The following is a 15949-nucleotide window of genomic DNA, read 5'->3' on the forward strand; positions in this document are numbered from 1 at the left end:
AATGGACAAACGAACAAGACTCATTACTCCGCAATGAGCTGGCGAGATTTTAGCCGAATTCCTTCTCTAAGACCCTCAAATTTGCGATTTTCCGCTTCTGTTAAACTTCCGTTTCCTCGAGAAATCCGCTTAGGAAGTCCGAAATTCGATTCCGGTTTCATTTTAACGTATCTCAGGCATAATAATAGCTTTACATTCGCTATTTTCTTCTTCTTATTTTTTTTACTATTTTCTGGGAACATTTAGCGATTTTTTTTGTCGTGAGTCGGTTCTGTGCGGATGGGTATGACGCAGATCACTCCCGAGATGGTTAACTCATTAAAAAAAATTATTTCGACTTTTTTAGCAATAATTTACGTAAACGGTCGAGACACGAGGACTACATAGGGAGGTCACCCATCCTAGCCCTGCCATCGCGCCAGAACGCTTAACTTCATGGTTCTGATTGGGCGAGAGTGGTGCCGCGTGTTGTCCATCGATGCCCGCTCCACACGTACTCGAAGGATATAAGAATAAACATTCAACTCAATATCGGGTGCGATCATACCAGCACTAATGCACCGGATCCCATCAGAACTCCGAAGTTAAGCATGCTTGGGTGAGACCAGTACTAGGATGGGTGACCACCTGGGAAATCCTCGTGTTGCACCCGTTTTCGTGTTTTCCTATTTTTGATTACTTGTTGACAGACGATTTTTGGCTCAAATCATCAGAATCTCGATCGGGACCAGATAAGACATGTGAAATCAACGTAGCTCGGGCACTGCCGGATTTGGATAAAATTGTAGGCTAATTCGATTGTAAACGGGCAAACGAACGAGACTCATTACTCCGCAATGAGCTGGCGAGATTTTAGCAGAATTCCTTCTCTAAGACCTCTAATTTGCGATTTTACGCTTCTGTTAAGCTTTTGTTTCCTCAAGAAATCCGCTTAGGAAGTTCTAAATTCGATTACGGTTTTATTTTATCGTATCTCAGGCATAATAATAGCTTTACATTCGCTGTTTTCTTCTTTTTATTTTTTTTCTATTTTCTGGGAACATTTAGCGATTTTTGTTGTCGTGAGCCGGTTATGTGCGGAACGGTATGACGCAGATCACTCCGGAGATGGTTAACTCATTAAAAAAAATTATTTCGACTGTTCTAGCCATAATTTATGTAAACGGTCGCAACACGAGGACTTCCCAGGGAGGTCACCCATCCTAGCTCTGCCATCGCGCCAGAACGCTTAACTTCATTGTTCTGATTGGGAAAGAGCAGTGCCGCGTGTTGTCCATCGCCGCCTGCTCCACACGTACTCGAGGGATATAAGAATAAACATCCCACTCAATGTTGGGTGCGATCATACCAGCACTAATGCACCGTATCCCATCAGAACTCCGAAGTTAAGCGTGCGTGGGTGAGACCAGTCCTAGGATGGGTGACCCTTGTCAAATCCTCGTGTTGCACCCCTTTTCGTGTTTTTTCAATTTTTGATTACTTGTTGACAAACGATTTTCGGTTCAAATCATCTGAATCACGATCGGGACCAGATAAGACATGTGAAATCAACGTAGCTCGGGCACTGCCGGATTTGGACAAAATTGAAGCCTAATTTGACTGTAAACTAGCAAACGAATGAGACTCGTTACTCCGCAATGAGCTGGCGAGATTTTAGCCGAATTCATTCTCTAAGACCCTCTAATTTGCAATTTTCCGCTTCTGTTAAACTTCCGTTTCCTCGAGAAATCCGCTTAGGAAGTCCGAAATTTGATTTCGGTTCCATTTTATCGTATCTCAGGCATAATAATAGCTTTACATTCGCTATTTTCTTCTTCTTATTTTTTTTACTATTTTCTGGGAACATTTAGCGATTTTTTTTGTCGTGAGTCGGTTCTGTGCGGATGGGTATGACGCAGATCACTCCCGAGATGGTTAACTCATTAAAAAAATTATTTCGACTTTTTTAGCAATAATTTACGTAAACGGTCGAGACACAAGGACTTCACAGGGAGGTCACCCATCCTAGCCCGGCCATCGTGCCAGAACGCTTAACTTCAAGGTTCTGATTGGGCGAGAGCGGTGCCGCGTGTTGTCCATCGATGCCCGCTCCACACGTACTCGAAGGATATAAGAATAAACATTCCACTCAATGTCTAGTGCGATCATGCCAGCACTAATGCACCGGATCCCATCGGAACTCCGAAGTTAAGCGTGCTTGGGCAAGACCAGTACTAGGATGGGTGACCACCTGGGAAATCCTCGTGTTGCACCCGTTTTCGTGTTTTTCAATTTTTGATTACTTGTGACAGATGATTTTTGGCTCAAATAATCAGAATCTTGATCGGGACCAGAAAAGACATATGAAATCAACGTAGCTCGGGCACTGCCGGATTTGGACAAAATTGTAGGCTAATTCGATTGTAAACGGGCAAACGAACGAGACTCACTCCGCAATGAGCTGGCGAGATTTTAGCCAAATTCCTTCTCTAAGACCTCTAATTTGCGATTTTACGCTTCTGTTAAGCTTCTGTTTCCTCAAGAAATCCGCTTAGGAAGTTCTAAATTCGATTACGGTTCCATTTTATCGTATCCCAGGCATAAAAATAGCTTTACATTTGTTGTTTTCTTCTTTTTATTTTTTTTCTATTTTCTGGGAACATTTAGCGATTTTTGTTGTCGTGAGCCGGTTCTGTGCGGAACGGTATGACGCAGATCACTCCGGAGATGGTTAACTCATTAAAAACAATTATTTCGACTGTTTTAGCCATAATTTACGTAAACGGTCGCGACACGAGGACTTCCCAGGGAGGTCACCCATCCTAGCTCTGCATCGCGCCAGAACGCTTAACTTCATGGTTCTGATTGGGAAAGAGCAGTGCCGTGTGTTGTCCATCGCCGCCTGCTCCACACGTACTCGAGGGATATTAGAATAAACATCCCACTCAATGTTGGGTGCGATCATACCAGCACTAATGCACCGTATCCCATCAGAACTCCGAAGTTAAGCGTGCGTGGGTATGACCAGTACTAGGATGGGTGACCCCTGTGAAATCCTCGTGTTACACCCCTTTTCGTGTTTTTCTATTTTTGATTACTTGTTGACAGACGATTTTCGGCTCAAATCATCTGAATCACGATCGGGACCAGATAAAACATGTGAAAACAACGTAGCTCGGGCACTGCCGAATTTGGACAAAATTGAAGCCTAATTTGATTGTAAACTGGCAAAAGAACGAGACTCATTACTCCGCAATGAGCTGGCGAGATTTTAGCCGAATTCCTTCTCTAAAACCCTCTAATTTGCGATTTTCCGCTTTTGCTAAGTTTTCGTTTCCTCGAGAAATCCGCTTAGGAAGTTCTAAATTCCATTCCGGTTCCATTTTATCGTTTATCAGGCATAATAATAGATTTACATTCGCTATTTTCTTCTTCTTATTTTTTTTTTCTATTTTCTGAGAATATTTAGCGATTTTTGTTGTCGTGAGCCGGTTCTCTGCGGAAGGGTATGACGCAGATGACTCCGGAAACGGTTAACTCATTAAAAACAATTATTTCGACTGTTTTAGCTATAATTTACGTAAACGGTCGCGACAGAAGGACTTCCGAGGGAGGTCACCCATCCTAGCTCTGCCATCGCGCCAGAACGCTTAACTTCATGGTTCTGATTGGGCAAGAGCAGTGCCGCGTGTTGTCCATCGCCGCTCGCGCCACACGTACTCAAGGGATATAAGAATAAACATCCCACTCAATGTCGGGAGCGATCATACCAGCACTAATGCACCGGATCCCATCAGAACTCCGAAGTTAAGCGTGCTTGGGCGAGACCAATAATAGGGTGGGTGATCCCCTGAGAAGTCCTCGTGTTGCACCCCTTTTCGTGTTTTTTCTATTTTTGATTACTTGTTGACAAACGATTTTTGGTTCAAATCATCTGAATCACGATCGGGACCAGATACGACATGTGAAATCAACGTAGCTCCGGCACTGTCGGATTTGGACAAAATTGTAGGCCAATTTGATTGTGAACGGGCAAACGAACGAGACTCATTACTCCGCAATGAGCTGGCAAGATTTTAGCCGAATTCATTCTCTAAGACCCTCTAATTTGCGATTTTCCGCTTCTATTAAGCTTCCGTTTCCTCGAGAAATCCGTTTAGGTAGTCTGAAATTCGATTCCAGTTCCATTTTATCGTATCCCAGGCATAATAATAGCTTTACATTCGCTATTTTCTTCTTCTTATTTTTTTTCTATTTTCTGGGAACATTTAACGACTTTTGTTTTCTTGAGCCGGTTCTGTGCGGAAGGGTATGCCGCAGATTACTCCGGAGACGGTTAACTCATTAAAAACAATTATTTCGACTGTTTTAGCAATAATTTACGTAAACGGACGCGACACGAGGACTTCCCATGGAGGTCATCCATCCTAGCTTGCCATCGCGCCAGAACGCTTAACGTCATGGTTCTGATTGGGCGAAACTAGTGCCGCGTGTTTTTCTATTTTTGATTAATTAGTAACAGATGATTTTTGGCTCAAATCTTCTGAATCTCGATCGGGCCTGATAAGACATGTGAAATTAACGTAGCTCGGGCACTGCCGGATTTTGAAAAAATTGTAGCCTCATTTGATTGTAAACGGGCAAACGAACGAGACTCATTACTCGACAATGAGCTGGCTAGATTTTAGCCGAATTCCTTCTCTAAGACCCCCTAATTTGCGATTTTCCGCTTCTTTTAAGCTTCCGTTTCGTCGAGAAATCCGCTTAGGAAGTCCGAAATTTGATTCCGGTTCCATTTCATCGTATCCCAAGCATAATAATAGCTTCACATTCGAGACACGAGGACTTCACAGGGAGGTCACCCATCCTAGCTCTTCCATCACGCCAGAACGCTTAACTTCATGGTTCTCATTTGGCGAGATCAGTGCCGCTTGTTTTCCATCATCTCTCGCGCCACACGTACTCGAGGGGTATAAGAATAAACATCCCACTCAATGTCGGGTGCGATCATACAAGCACTAATGCACCGTATCCCATCAGAACTCCAAAGTTAAGCGTGCGTGGGTGAGACCAGTACTAGGATGGGTGACCCCTGTGAAATCCTCGTGTTGCACCCCTTTTAGTGTTTTTCTATTTTTGATTACTTGTTGGCAGACGATTTTCGGCTCAAATCATCTGAATCTCGATCGGGACCAGATAAGAAATGTGAAATCGACGTAGCTCGGGCACTGCCGGATTTGGACAAAAGTGTAGCCTAATTTGATTGTAAACTGGCAAACGAACGAGACTCATTACTCCGCAATGAGCTGGCGAGATTTTAGCCGAATTCCTTCTCTAAGACCCTCTAATTTGCGATTATTCGCTTTTGTTAAGTTTCCGTTTCCTCGAGAAATTTGCTTAGGAAGTTCTAAATTCCATTCTGGTTCCATTTTATCGTTTCTTAGGCATAATAATAGCTTTACATTCGCTACTTTCTTCTTTTTATTTTTTTTTTCTATTTTCTTGGAACATCTAGCGATTTTTGTTGTCGGGAGCCGGTTCTGTGCAGAAGGGTATGACGTCGATTACTATGGAAAAGGTTAACTCATTAAAAACAATTATTTCGACTGTTTTAGCCATAATTAACGTAAACGGTCGCGACACGAGGAATTCCATGGGAGTTCACCCATCATAGCTCTACCATCGCGCCAGAACGCTTAACTTCATGGTTCTGATTGGGCGAGAGCAGTGCCGCGTGTTGTCCATCGCCGCCCGCTCCACACGTACTCTAGGGATATAATAATAAACATACCACTAAATGTCGGGTGCGATCATACCAGCACTAATGCACCGGATCCCATCAGAACTCTGAAGCTAAGCGTGCTTGGGCAAGAGCAGCACTAGGATGAGTGACCCCCTAGGAAGTCCTCGTGTTGCACCCCTTTTCGTGTTTTTCTATTTTTGATTATTTTTTGACAGACGATTTTTGGCTCAAATCATCTGAATCTCGATCGGTACCATATAATACATGTTAAATCAACGTAGCTCGGGCACTGCTGGATTTGGACAAATTTGTAGGCTAATTTGATTGTAAACAGGCAAACGAACGAGACTCATTACTCCGCAATGAGCTGGCAAGATTTTAGCCGAATTCATTCTCTAAGACCCTCTAATTTGCGATTTTCCGCTTCTGTTAAGCTTCCGTTTCCTCGAGAAATCCGTTTAGGTAGTCTGAAATTCGATTCCAGTTCCATTTTATCGTATCCCAGGCATAATAATAGCTTTACATTCGCTATTTTCTTCTTCTTATTTTTTTTTTCTATTTTCTGGGAACATTTAACGATTTTTGTTTTCTTGAGTCGGTTCTGTGCGGAAGGGTATGCCGCAGATTACTCCGGAGACGGTTAACTCATTAAAAACAATTATTTCGACTGTTTTAGCAATAATTTACGTAAACGGTCGCGACACGAGGACTTCCCATGGAGGTCATCCATCCTAGCTTGCCATCGCGCCAGAACGCTTAACGTCATGGTTCTGATTGGGCGAAAGTAATGCCGCTTGTTTTTCTATTTTTGATTAATTAGTAACACACGATTTTTGGCTCAAATCTTCTGAATCTTGATCGGACCAGATAAGACATGTGAAACCAACGTAGCTCGGGCACTGCCGGATTTTGACAAAATTGTAGCCTAATTTGATTGTAAACGGTCAAACGAATGAGACTCATTACTCCGCAATGAGCTGGCGAGATTTTAGCCGAATTCCTTCTCTAAGACCCTATAATTTGCGATTTTCCGCTTCCGTTAAGCTTCCGTTTCTTCGAGAAATCTGCTTAGGAAGTCTGAAATTTGATTCCGGTTCCATTTCATCGTATCCCATGCATAATAATAGCTTCACATTCGCTGCTTTCTTCTTCTTATTTTTTTCTATATTCTGGGAACATTTAGCAATTTTTGTTGTCGTGAGCCGGTTCTGTCCGGAAGGGTATGACGCAGATTACTCCGGAGACGGTTAACTCATTAAAAAAATTATTTCGACTGTTTTAGCTATAATTCACGTAAACGGTCGAGACACGAGGACTTCACAGGGAGGTCTCCCATCCTAGCTCTGCCATCACGCCAGAACGCTTAACTTCATGGTTCTGATTAGGCGAGAGAAATGCCGCGTGTTTTCCATCACCTCTCGCGCCACACGTACTCGAGGGATATAAGAATAAACATCCCACTCAATGTCGGGTGCGATCATACCAGCACCAATGCAGCGGATCCCATCAGAACTCCGAAGTTAAGCGTGCTTGGGTGAGACCAGTACTAGGATGGGTGACCCCATGGGAAGTCCTCGTGTTGCACCCCTTTTCGTGTTTTTCTATTTTTGATTATTTGTTGACAGACGATTTTCGGCTCAAATCATCTGAATCTCGATCGGGACCAGATAAGACGTGAAATAAACGTAGCTCGGGCACTGTCAGATTTGTACAAAATTGTAGGCTAATTTGATTGTAAACGGGCAAACGAACGAGACTCATTCTCCGCAATGAGATGGCGAGATTTTAGCCAAATTCCTTCTCTAAGACCCTCTAATTTGCGATTTTCCGCTTCTGTTAAGCTTCCGTTTCCTCGAGAAATCTGCTTAGGAAGTTCTAAATTCGATTCCGGTTCCATTTTATAGTATCCCAGGCATAATAATAGCTTTACATTCGCTACTTTCTTCTTTTTATTTTTTTTTCTATTTTCTTGGAACATCTAGCGATTTTTGTTGTCGTGAGCCGGTTCTGTGCAGAAGGGTATGACGTCGATTACTACGGAAAAGGTTAACTCATTAAAAACAATTATTTCGACTTTTTTAACCATAATTAACGTAAACGGTCGCGACACGAGGACTTCCATGGGAGTTCACCCATCATAGCTCTACCATCGCGCCAGAACGCTTAACTTCATGGTTCTGATTGGGCGAGAGCAGTGCCGCGTGTTGTCCATCGCCGCCCGCTCCACACGTACTCGAGGGATATAATAATAAACATACCACTAAATGTCGGGTGCGATCATACCAGCACTAATGCACTGGATCCCATTAGAATACCGAAGTTAAGCGTGCTTGTGTGAGACCAGTACTAGAATGGGTGACCCCCTGGGAAGTTCTCATGTTTCACCCCTTTTCATATTTTTCTATGTTTTATTACTTGTTGACAAACAATTTTCGGCTCAAATCATCTGAATTTCGATCGGGACCAGATAAGACATGTGAAATCAACGTAGCTCGGGCACAGCCAGATTTGGACAAAATTGTAGCCTAATTTGATTGTAAACGGGCAAACGAACGAGACTCATTACTCCGCAATGAGATGGCGAGATTTTAGCCGAATTCCTTCTCTAAGACCATCTAATTTGCGATTTTCCGCTACTGTTAAGCTTCTGTTTCCTCGAGAAATCCGTTTAGGAAGTCCGAAATTCGATTCCGGTTCCATTTTATCGTATCCCAGGCATAATAATAGCTTTACATTCGCTATTTTCTTCTTCTAATTATTTTTCCCTATTTTCTTGGAACATTTAGCGGTTTTTGTTGTCGTGAGCATGTTCTGTGCGGAAGGGTATGACGCATTACTCCGCAATGAGTAGTCGAGATTTTAGCCGAATTTCTTCTCTAAGACCCTCTAATTTGTGATTTTCCGCTTCCATTTCCTCGAGAAATCCGCTTAGGAAGTTCTAAATTCGATTCCGGTTCCATTTTATTGTATCCCATGCAAAATAATAGCTTTACATTCGCTATTTTCTTCTTCTTAATTTTTTTTCTATTTTCTTGGAACATCTAGCGATTTTTGTTGTCGTGAGCCGGTTCTGTGCAGAAGGGTATGACGTCGATTACTACGGAAAAGGTTAACTCATTAAAAACAATTATTTCGACTTTTTTAGCCATAATTAACGTAAACGGTCGCGACACGAGGACTTCCATGGGAGTTCACCCATCATAGCTCTACCATCGCGCCAGAACGCTTAACTTCATGGTTCTGATTGGGCGAGAGCAGTGCCGCGTGTTGTCCATCGCCGCCCGCTCCACACGTACTCGAGGGATATAATAATAAACATACCACTAAATGTCGGGTGCGATCATACCAGCACTAATGCACTGGATCCCATTAGAATACCGAAGTTAAGCGTGCTTGTGTGAGACCAGTACTAGAATGGGTGACCCCCTGGGAAGTTCTCATGTTTCACCCCTTTTCATATTTTTCTATGTTTTATTACTTGTTGACAAACAATTTTCGGCTCAAATCATCTGAATTTCGATCGGGACCAGATAAGACATGTGAAATCAACGTAGCTCGGGCACAGCCAGATTTGGACAAAATTGTAGCCTAATTTGATTGTAAACGGGCAAACGAACGAGACTCATTACTCCGCAATGAGATGGCGAGATTTTAGCCGAATTCCTTCTCTAAGACCATCTAATTTGCGATTTTCCGCTACTGTTAAGCTTCTGTTTCCTCGAGAAATCCGTTTAGGAAGTCCGAAATTCGATTCCGGTTCCATTTTATCGTATCCCAGGCATAATAATAGCTTTACATTCGCTATTTTCTTCTTCTAATTATTTTTCCCTATTTTCTTGGAACATTTAGCGGTTTTTGTTGTCGTGAGCATGTTCTGTGCGGAAGGGTATGACGCATTACTCCGCAATGAGTAGTCGAGATTTTAGCCGAATTTCTTCTCTAAGACCCTCTAATTTGTGATTTTCCGCTTCCATTTCCTCGAGAAATCCGCTTAGGAAGTTCTAAATTCGATTCCGGTTCCATTTTATTGTATCCCATGCAAAATAATAGCTTTACATTCGCTATTTTCTTCTTCTTAATTTTTTTTTTCTTTACTCTGAACATTTAGCGATTTTTGTTGTCTTGAGGGTTCTGTGGGGAAGGGTATGACGCATATTACTCCGGAGATGGTTAACTCATTAAAAACAATTATTTCGATTGTTTTATCTATAATTTAAGTAAACGGTCGCGACATGAGGGCTTCCCAGGGACGTCACCCATCCTAGCTCTGCCATCGCGCCAGAACACTTAAATTTATGGTTCTGATTGGGCGGAAGCAGTGCCGCGTGTTGTCCATCGCCGCCGCTCCACACGTTCTCGAGGGATATAAGAATAAACATCCCACTCCATGTCGGGTGCGATAATACCAGCACTAATGCACCGGATCCCATCAGAACTCCGAAGTTAAGCGTGCTAGGGCGAGAGCAGTACTAGGATGGGTGACCCCTTTGGAAATCCTCGTTTTGCACCTCTTTTCGTGTTTTTCTATTTTTGATTACTTTATGACAGAGATTTTCGGCTCAAATCATCTGAATCTCGATCAGGAGCAGATAAGATATGTGAAATCAACGTAGCTCGGGCACTGCCGGATTTGGAAAAAATTGGAGGCTAAGTTTCTGTTTCCTTGAGAAATCCGTTTAGGAAGTCCGAAATTCGAGTCCGGTTGCATTTTATCGTATTCCAGGCATAATAATAGCTTTACATTTGCTATTTTTTTCTTCTAATTTTTTTTCCTATTTTCTTGGAACATTTAGCGATTTTTGTTGTCGTGAGCCGGTTCTGAGCGGAAAGGTATGATGCAGAATACTCCGGAGACGGTTAACTCATTAAAAACATTTATTTCGACTGTTTTAGCTATAATTTACGTAAACGGTCGCGACATAACGACTTCCCAGGGAGGTCATCCATCCTAGCTTTGCCATCACGCCAGAACGCTTAATTTCATGGTTCTGATTGGGCGAGAGCAGTGCCGCGTGTTGTCCATCGCCGCTCGCGCTACACGTACTCGAGGAATATAAGAATAAACATCCCACTCAATGTCGGGTGTGATCATACCAGCACTAATGCACCGGATCCCATCAGAACTCCGAAGTTAAGCGTGCTTGGGCGGGATCGGTACTAAGTTGGGTGACCCCCTGGGATGCTTCATGTTGCACCCCTTTTCGTGTTTTTCTATTTTTGATTACTTCTTGACAGACGATTTTCGGCTCAAATCATCTGAATCACGATCGGGACCAGATAAGACATGTGAAATCAACGTAGCTCGGACACTTCCGGATTTGGACAAAATTGTAGCCTAATTTGATTGTAAACGGGCAAACGAACGAGACTCATTACTCCGCAATGAGCTGGCGAGATTTTTCCGAATTCCTTCTGTAAGATCCTCTAATTTGCGATTTCCCCCTTCTGTTAAGCTTCCATTTCCTCGAGAAATCCGCTTAGAAAGTCCGAAATTCGATTCCGGTTCCATTTTATCGTATACTAGGCATAATAATAGCTTTACATTCGCTATTTTCTTCTTTTTTTTTTTTCTATTTTCTTGGAACATTTAGCGATTTTTGTTGTCTTGAGCAGGTTCTGTGCGGAAGGGTATGATGCATATTACTCAGGAGACGGTTAACTCATTAAAAAGAATTATTTCGACTATTTTAGCAATAATTTAAGTAAACGGTCGCGACACGAGGCCTTCCCAGGGAGGTCACCATTTCTAGCTCTGCCATCGCGCAAGAACGCTTAACTTCATGGTTCTGATTGGCCGAGAGCAGTGCCGCGTGTTGTCCATCGCCACCGCTCCACACGTACTCGAGGGATATAGGAATAAACATCCCACTCAATTTTGGGTGCGATCATACCAGCACTAATGCATCGGATCCAATCATAACTTGTTGACAGAGATTGGGTGATCATACCAACAAGAAGTTAAGCGTGCTTGGGCAAGAGCTGTACTAGGATGGGTGACCCGCTGGGAAGTCCTCGTGTTTCACCCCTTTTCGTGTTTTTCCATTTTTGATTACTTGTTGACAGACGATTTTCGGCTCAATCATCTGAATCTCGATCGGGACTTGATAAGACATGTGAAATCAACGTAGCTCGGGCACTGCCGGATTTGGACAAAATTGTAGGCTAATTTGATTGTAAACGGGCAAATGAACGAGACTCATTACTCTGCAATGAGCTGGCGAGATTTTAGCCGAATTCCTTCTCTAATACCCTCTAATTTGCGATTTTCCGCTTTTGTTAAATTTCCGTTTCCTCAAGAAATCCGCTTAGAAAGTTCTAAATTCGATTCCGGTTCCATTTTATCGTATCCCAGGCATAATAATAGCTTTACATTTGCTATTTTCTTCTTCTTATTTTTTTTCTATTTTCTGGGAATATTTAGCGATTTTTGTTGTCGTGAGCCGGTTCTGTGCGGAAGGGTATGACGCAGATGACTCTGGAAACGGTTAACTCATTAAAAACAATTATTTCGACTGTTTTAGCTATAATTTACGTAAACGGTCGCGACAGGAGGACTTCCGAGGGAGGTCACCCATCCTAGCTCGGCCATCGCGCCAGAACGCTTAATTTCATGGTTCTTATTGGGCGAGAGCAGTGCCGCGTGTTGTCCATCGCCGCTCGCGCCACACGCACCGGATCCCATCAGAACTCCGAAGTTAAGCGTTCTTGGACGAGACCAGTAATAGGATGGGTGATCCCCTGGGAAGTTCTCGTGTTGCACTCCTTTTCGTGTTTTTTCTATTTTTTATTACTTGTTGAGAGACGATTTTCGGCTCAAATCATCTGAAACACGATCGTGACCAGATAAGACACGTGAAATCAACGTAGCTCCGGCACTGCCGAATTTGGACAAAATTGTAGGCTAATTTGATTGTAAACGGGCAAACGAACGAGACTCATTACTCCGCAATGAGCTGGCGAGATTTTAGCCTAAATCCTTCTCTAAGACCCTCTAATTTGCGATTTTCCGCTTCTTTTAAGCTTTCGTTTCCTCGAGAAATCCGTTTAGGTAGTCCGAAATTCGATTTCGGTTCCATTTTATCGTATCCCAGGCATAATAATAGCTTTACATTCGCTATTTTCTTCTTCTTATTTTTTTTTCTATTTTTTGGGAACATTTAACGATTTTTGTTTTCTTGAGCCGGTTCTGTGCGGAAGGGTATGCCGCAAATTACTCCGGAGACGGTTAACTCATTAAAAAAAATTATTTCGACTGTTTTAGCTATAATTTACGTAAACGGTCGCGACACGAGGACTTCCCAGGGAGGTCACCCATCCTAGCTCTGCTATCGCGCCAGAATGCTTAACTTCATGGTTCTGATTGGGCGAGAGCAGTGCCGCGTGTTGTCCATCGCCGCCGCTCCACACGTTCTCGAGGGATATAAGAATAAACATCCCACTCAATGTCGGGTGCGATCATACCAGCACTAATGCAACGGATCCCATTAGAACTCCGAAGTTAAGCGTGCTTGGGCGAGAGCAGTACTAGGATAGGTGAACCCCTTAGAAGTCCTCGTGTTGCACCCCTTTCCTTTTTTTCTATTTTTGATTACTTGTTGACAGACGATTTTCGGCTCAAATCATCTGAAACTTGATCGGGACCAGATAAAACATGTGAAATCAACGTAGCTCGGGCACTGTCGGATTTGGAAAAAATTGAAGGCTAATTTGATTGTAAACGGCCAAACGAACGACACTCATTACTCCGCAATGAGATGGCGAGATTTTAGCCGAATTCCTTCTTTATGACCATCTAATTTGCGATTTTTCGCTACTGTTAAGCTTCTGTTTCCTCGAGAAATTCATTTAGGAAGTCCGAAATTTGATTCCGGTTCCATTTTATCGTATCCCAGGCATAATAATAGCTTTACATTCGCTATTTTCTTTCTCTAATTTTTTTCCTATTTTCTTGGAACATTTAGCGATTTTTGTTGTCTTGAGCCGGTTCTGAGAGGAAGGGTATGACGGAGATTACTCCGGAGACGGTTAACTCATTAAAAACAATTATTTCGACTGTTTTAGCTATAATTTACGTAAACGGTCGCGACATAAGGACTTCCCAGGGAGGTCACCCATCCTATCTCTGCCATCGCGCCAGAACGCTTAATTTCATGGTTTTTATTGGGCGAGAGCAGTGCCGCGTGTTGTCCATCGCCGCTCGCGCTACACGTACTCGAGGGATATAAGAATAAACATCCCACTCAATGTCGGGTGCGATTATACCAGCACTAATGCACCGGATCCCATCAGAACTCCGAAGTTAAGCGTGCTTGGGCGAGATCAGTACTAGGTTGGGTGACCCCCAGGGAAGACTTCGTGTTGCACCCTTTTTCGTGGTTTTCTATTTTTGATTACTTGTTGACAGACGATTTTCGGCTCAAATCAACTAAATCACGATCGGGACCAGATAAGACATGTGAAATCAACGTAGCTCGGACACTGCCGGATTTGGACAAAATTGTAGCCTAACTTGATTGTAAACGGGCAAACGAACAAGACTCATTACTCCGCAATGAACTGGCGAGATTTTAGCCGAATTCCTTCTGTAAGACCCTCTAATTTGCGATTTTCCGCTTCTAGTAAGCTTCCATTTTCTCGAGAAATCCGCTTAAAAAGTCCGAAATTCAATTCCGGTTCTATTTTATCGTATACCAGACATAATAATAGCTTTACATTCGCTGTTTTCTTCTTCTTATTTTTTTTTCTTTTTTCTTGAAACATTTAGCGATTTTTGTTGTCTTGAGCAGGTTCTGTGCGGAAGGGTATGGCGCATATTACTCTGGAGACGGTTAACTCGTTAAAAACAATTATTTCGACTGTTTTATGCATAATTTAAGTAAACGGTCGCGACACAAGGACTTCCCAGGGAGGTCACCCGTTCTAGCTCTGCCATCGCGCCAGAACGCTTAACTTCATGGTTCTGATTGGACGAGAGCAGTGCCGCGTGTTGTCCATCGCCGCCGCTCCACACGTACTCGAAGGATATAATAATAAACATCCCACTCAATTTCGGGTGCGTTCATACCAGCAATAATGCATCGGATCCAATCAGAACTCTGAAGTCAAGCGTGCTTGGGCGAGAGCTGTACTAGGATGGGTGTCCCCCTGGGAAGTCCTCGTGTTTCACCCCTTTTCGTGTTTTTCTATTTTTGATTTCTTGTTGACAGACGATTTTCGGGTCAAATCATCTGAATCTCGATTGGGACTTGATAAGACATGTGAAATCAACGTAGCTCGGGCACTGCCGGATTTGGACAAAATTGTAGCCTAATTTGATTGTAAACGGGCAAACGAACGAGACTCATTACTCCGCAATGAGATGGCGTGATTTTAACAGAATTCCTTCTCTAAGACCCTCTAATTTGCGATTTTCCGCTTCTGTTAAGCTTCCGTTTCTTCAAAAATCTTCTTAGGAAGTTCGAAATTCGATTCCGGTTCCATTTTATCGATTCCGGTTCTGTGCGAAAGGGTATGATGCAGATTACTCCGGAGACGGTTAACTCATTAAAAACAATTATTTCGACTGTTTTATCCATAATTTACGCAAACGGTCGCGACACGAGGATTTCTCAGGGAGGTCACCCATCCTAGCTCTGCCTTCGCGCCAGAACGCTAAACTTCATGGTTCTGATAGGGCGAGAGAAGTGCCGCGTGTTGTTTATCGCCTCCTGCTCCACACGTACTCGAAGGATATAAAAATAAAAATCCCACTCAATGTCAGGTGCGATCATACCAGCACTAATGCACCGGCTCCCATCAGAACTCCGAAGTAAAGCGTTCTTGGGCAAGAGCGGTACTAGGATGGGTGACCCCCTGGGAAGTCCTCGTGTTGCACACCTTTCCGTGTTTTTCTATTTTTGATTACTTGTTGACATAAGATTTTCGGCTCAAATCATCTGAATCTCGATCGGGAACATATAAGACCTGTGAAATCAACGTAGCTCGGGCACTTCCGGATTTGGACAAAATTGTAGGATAATTTGATTGCATACAGCGAAACGAATTCGATTTTAGCCGAATTCCATCTCTATGACCCTCTAATTTGCGATTTTCCGCTTCTGTTAAGCTTCCGTTTTCTCGAGAAATCCGCTTAGGAAGTTTGAAATTCGATTCCGGTTCCAATTAATTGTATCCCAGGCATAATAATAGCTTTACATTCGCTATTTTCTTCTTCTTATTTTTTTTCTA

The 15949-nt window shown here is 43.0% G+C and overlaps 10 non-coding genes and 7 pseudogenes across 10 annotated transcripts; all 17 read left to right on the forward strand.

The window, feature by feature from the left end:
• The first annotated feature begins 533 nt into the window (after window positions 1-533).
• On the forward strand, window positions 534-652 carry LOC142514639 (5S ribosomal RNA). The gene has a single exon (XR_012810524.1). It is a non-coding gene; the product is annotated as a 5S ribosomal RNA (ribosomal RNA).
• Window positions 653-1334: 682 nt separating this feature from the next.
• On the forward strand, window positions 1335-1452 carry LOC142511816 (5S ribosomal RNA; annotated as a pseudogene).
• A 684-nt stretch (window positions 1453-2136) lies between these two features.
• LOC142517514 (5S ribosomal RNA) lies at window positions 2137-2255 on the forward strand. Its single transcript, XR_012813256.1, has one exon. It is a non-coding gene; the product is annotated as a 5S ribosomal RNA (ribosomal RNA).
• A 677-nt stretch (window positions 2256-2932) lies between these two features.
• Window positions 2933-3050, forward strand: LOC142511235 (5S ribosomal RNA; annotated as a pseudogene).
• A 685-nt stretch (window positions 3051-3735) lies between these two features.
• LOC142506386 (5S ribosomal RNA) lies at window positions 3736-3854 on the forward strand. The gene has a single exon (XR_012804680.1). It is a non-coding gene; the product is annotated as a 5S ribosomal RNA (ribosomal RNA).
• A 1124-nt stretch (window positions 3855-4978) lies between these two features.
• LOC142511417 (5S ribosomal RNA) lies at window positions 4979-5096 on the forward strand (annotated as a pseudogene).
• A 685-nt stretch (window positions 5097-5781) lies between these two features.
• On the forward strand, window positions 5782-5900 carry LOC142507876 (5S ribosomal RNA). The gene has a single exon (XR_012806116.1). It is a non-coding gene; the product is annotated as a 5S ribosomal RNA (ribosomal RNA).
• A 1291-nt stretch (window positions 5901-7191) lies between these two features.
• Window positions 7192-7310, forward strand: LOC142515068 (5S ribosomal RNA). Its single transcript, XR_012810931.1, has one exon. It is a non-coding gene; the product is annotated as a 5S ribosomal RNA (ribosomal RNA).
• A 681-nt stretch (window positions 7311-7991) lies between these two features.
• On the forward strand, window positions 7992-8110 carry LOC142510657 (5S ribosomal RNA; annotated as a pseudogene).
• A 944-nt stretch (window positions 8111-9054) lies between these two features.
• Window positions 9055-9173, forward strand: LOC142510658 (5S ribosomal RNA; annotated as a pseudogene).
• Window positions 9174-10114: 941 nt separating this feature from the next.
• Window positions 10115-10233, forward strand: LOC142514876 (5S ribosomal RNA). The gene has a single exon (XR_012810751.1). It is a non-coding gene; the product is annotated as a 5S ribosomal RNA (ribosomal RNA).
• A 569-nt stretch (window positions 10234-10802) lies between these two features.
• Window positions 10803-10920, forward strand: LOC142509241 (5S ribosomal RNA). Its single transcript, XR_012807425.1, has one exon. It is a non-coding gene; the product is annotated as a 5S ribosomal RNA (ribosomal RNA).
• A 1440-nt stretch (window positions 10921-12360) lies between these two features.
• On the forward strand, window positions 12361-12485 carry LOC142512862 (5S ribosomal RNA; annotated as a pseudogene).
• A 684-nt stretch (window positions 12486-13169) lies between these two features.
• On the forward strand, window positions 13170-13288 carry LOC142506976 (5S ribosomal RNA). The gene has a single exon (XR_012805245.1). It is a non-coding gene; the product is annotated as a 5S ribosomal RNA (ribosomal RNA).
• Window positions 13289-13970: 682 nt separating this feature from the next.
• On the forward strand, window positions 13971-14089 carry LOC142513990 (5S ribosomal RNA). Its single transcript, XR_012809907.1, has one exon. It is a non-coding gene; the product is annotated as a 5S ribosomal RNA (ribosomal RNA).
• Window positions 14090-14772: 683 nt separating this feature from the next.
• On the forward strand, window positions 14773-14891 carry LOC142511299 (5S ribosomal RNA; annotated as a pseudogene).
• A 589-nt stretch (window positions 14892-15480) lies between these two features.
• Window positions 15481-15599, forward strand: LOC142509398 (5S ribosomal RNA). The gene has a single exon (XR_012807574.1). It is a non-coding gene; the product is annotated as a 5S ribosomal RNA (ribosomal RNA).
• The last annotated feature ends 350 nt before the right edge of the window (window positions 15600-15949 follow it).

This window comes from Primulina tabacum, chromosome 10 (assembly GCF_025594145.1).
Source record: "Primulina tabacum isolate GXHZ01 chromosome 10, ASM2559414v2, whole genome shotgun sequence".
NCBI lineage: Eukaryota > Viridiplantae > Streptophyta > Magnoliopsida > Lamiales > Gesneriaceae > Primulina > Primulina tabacum.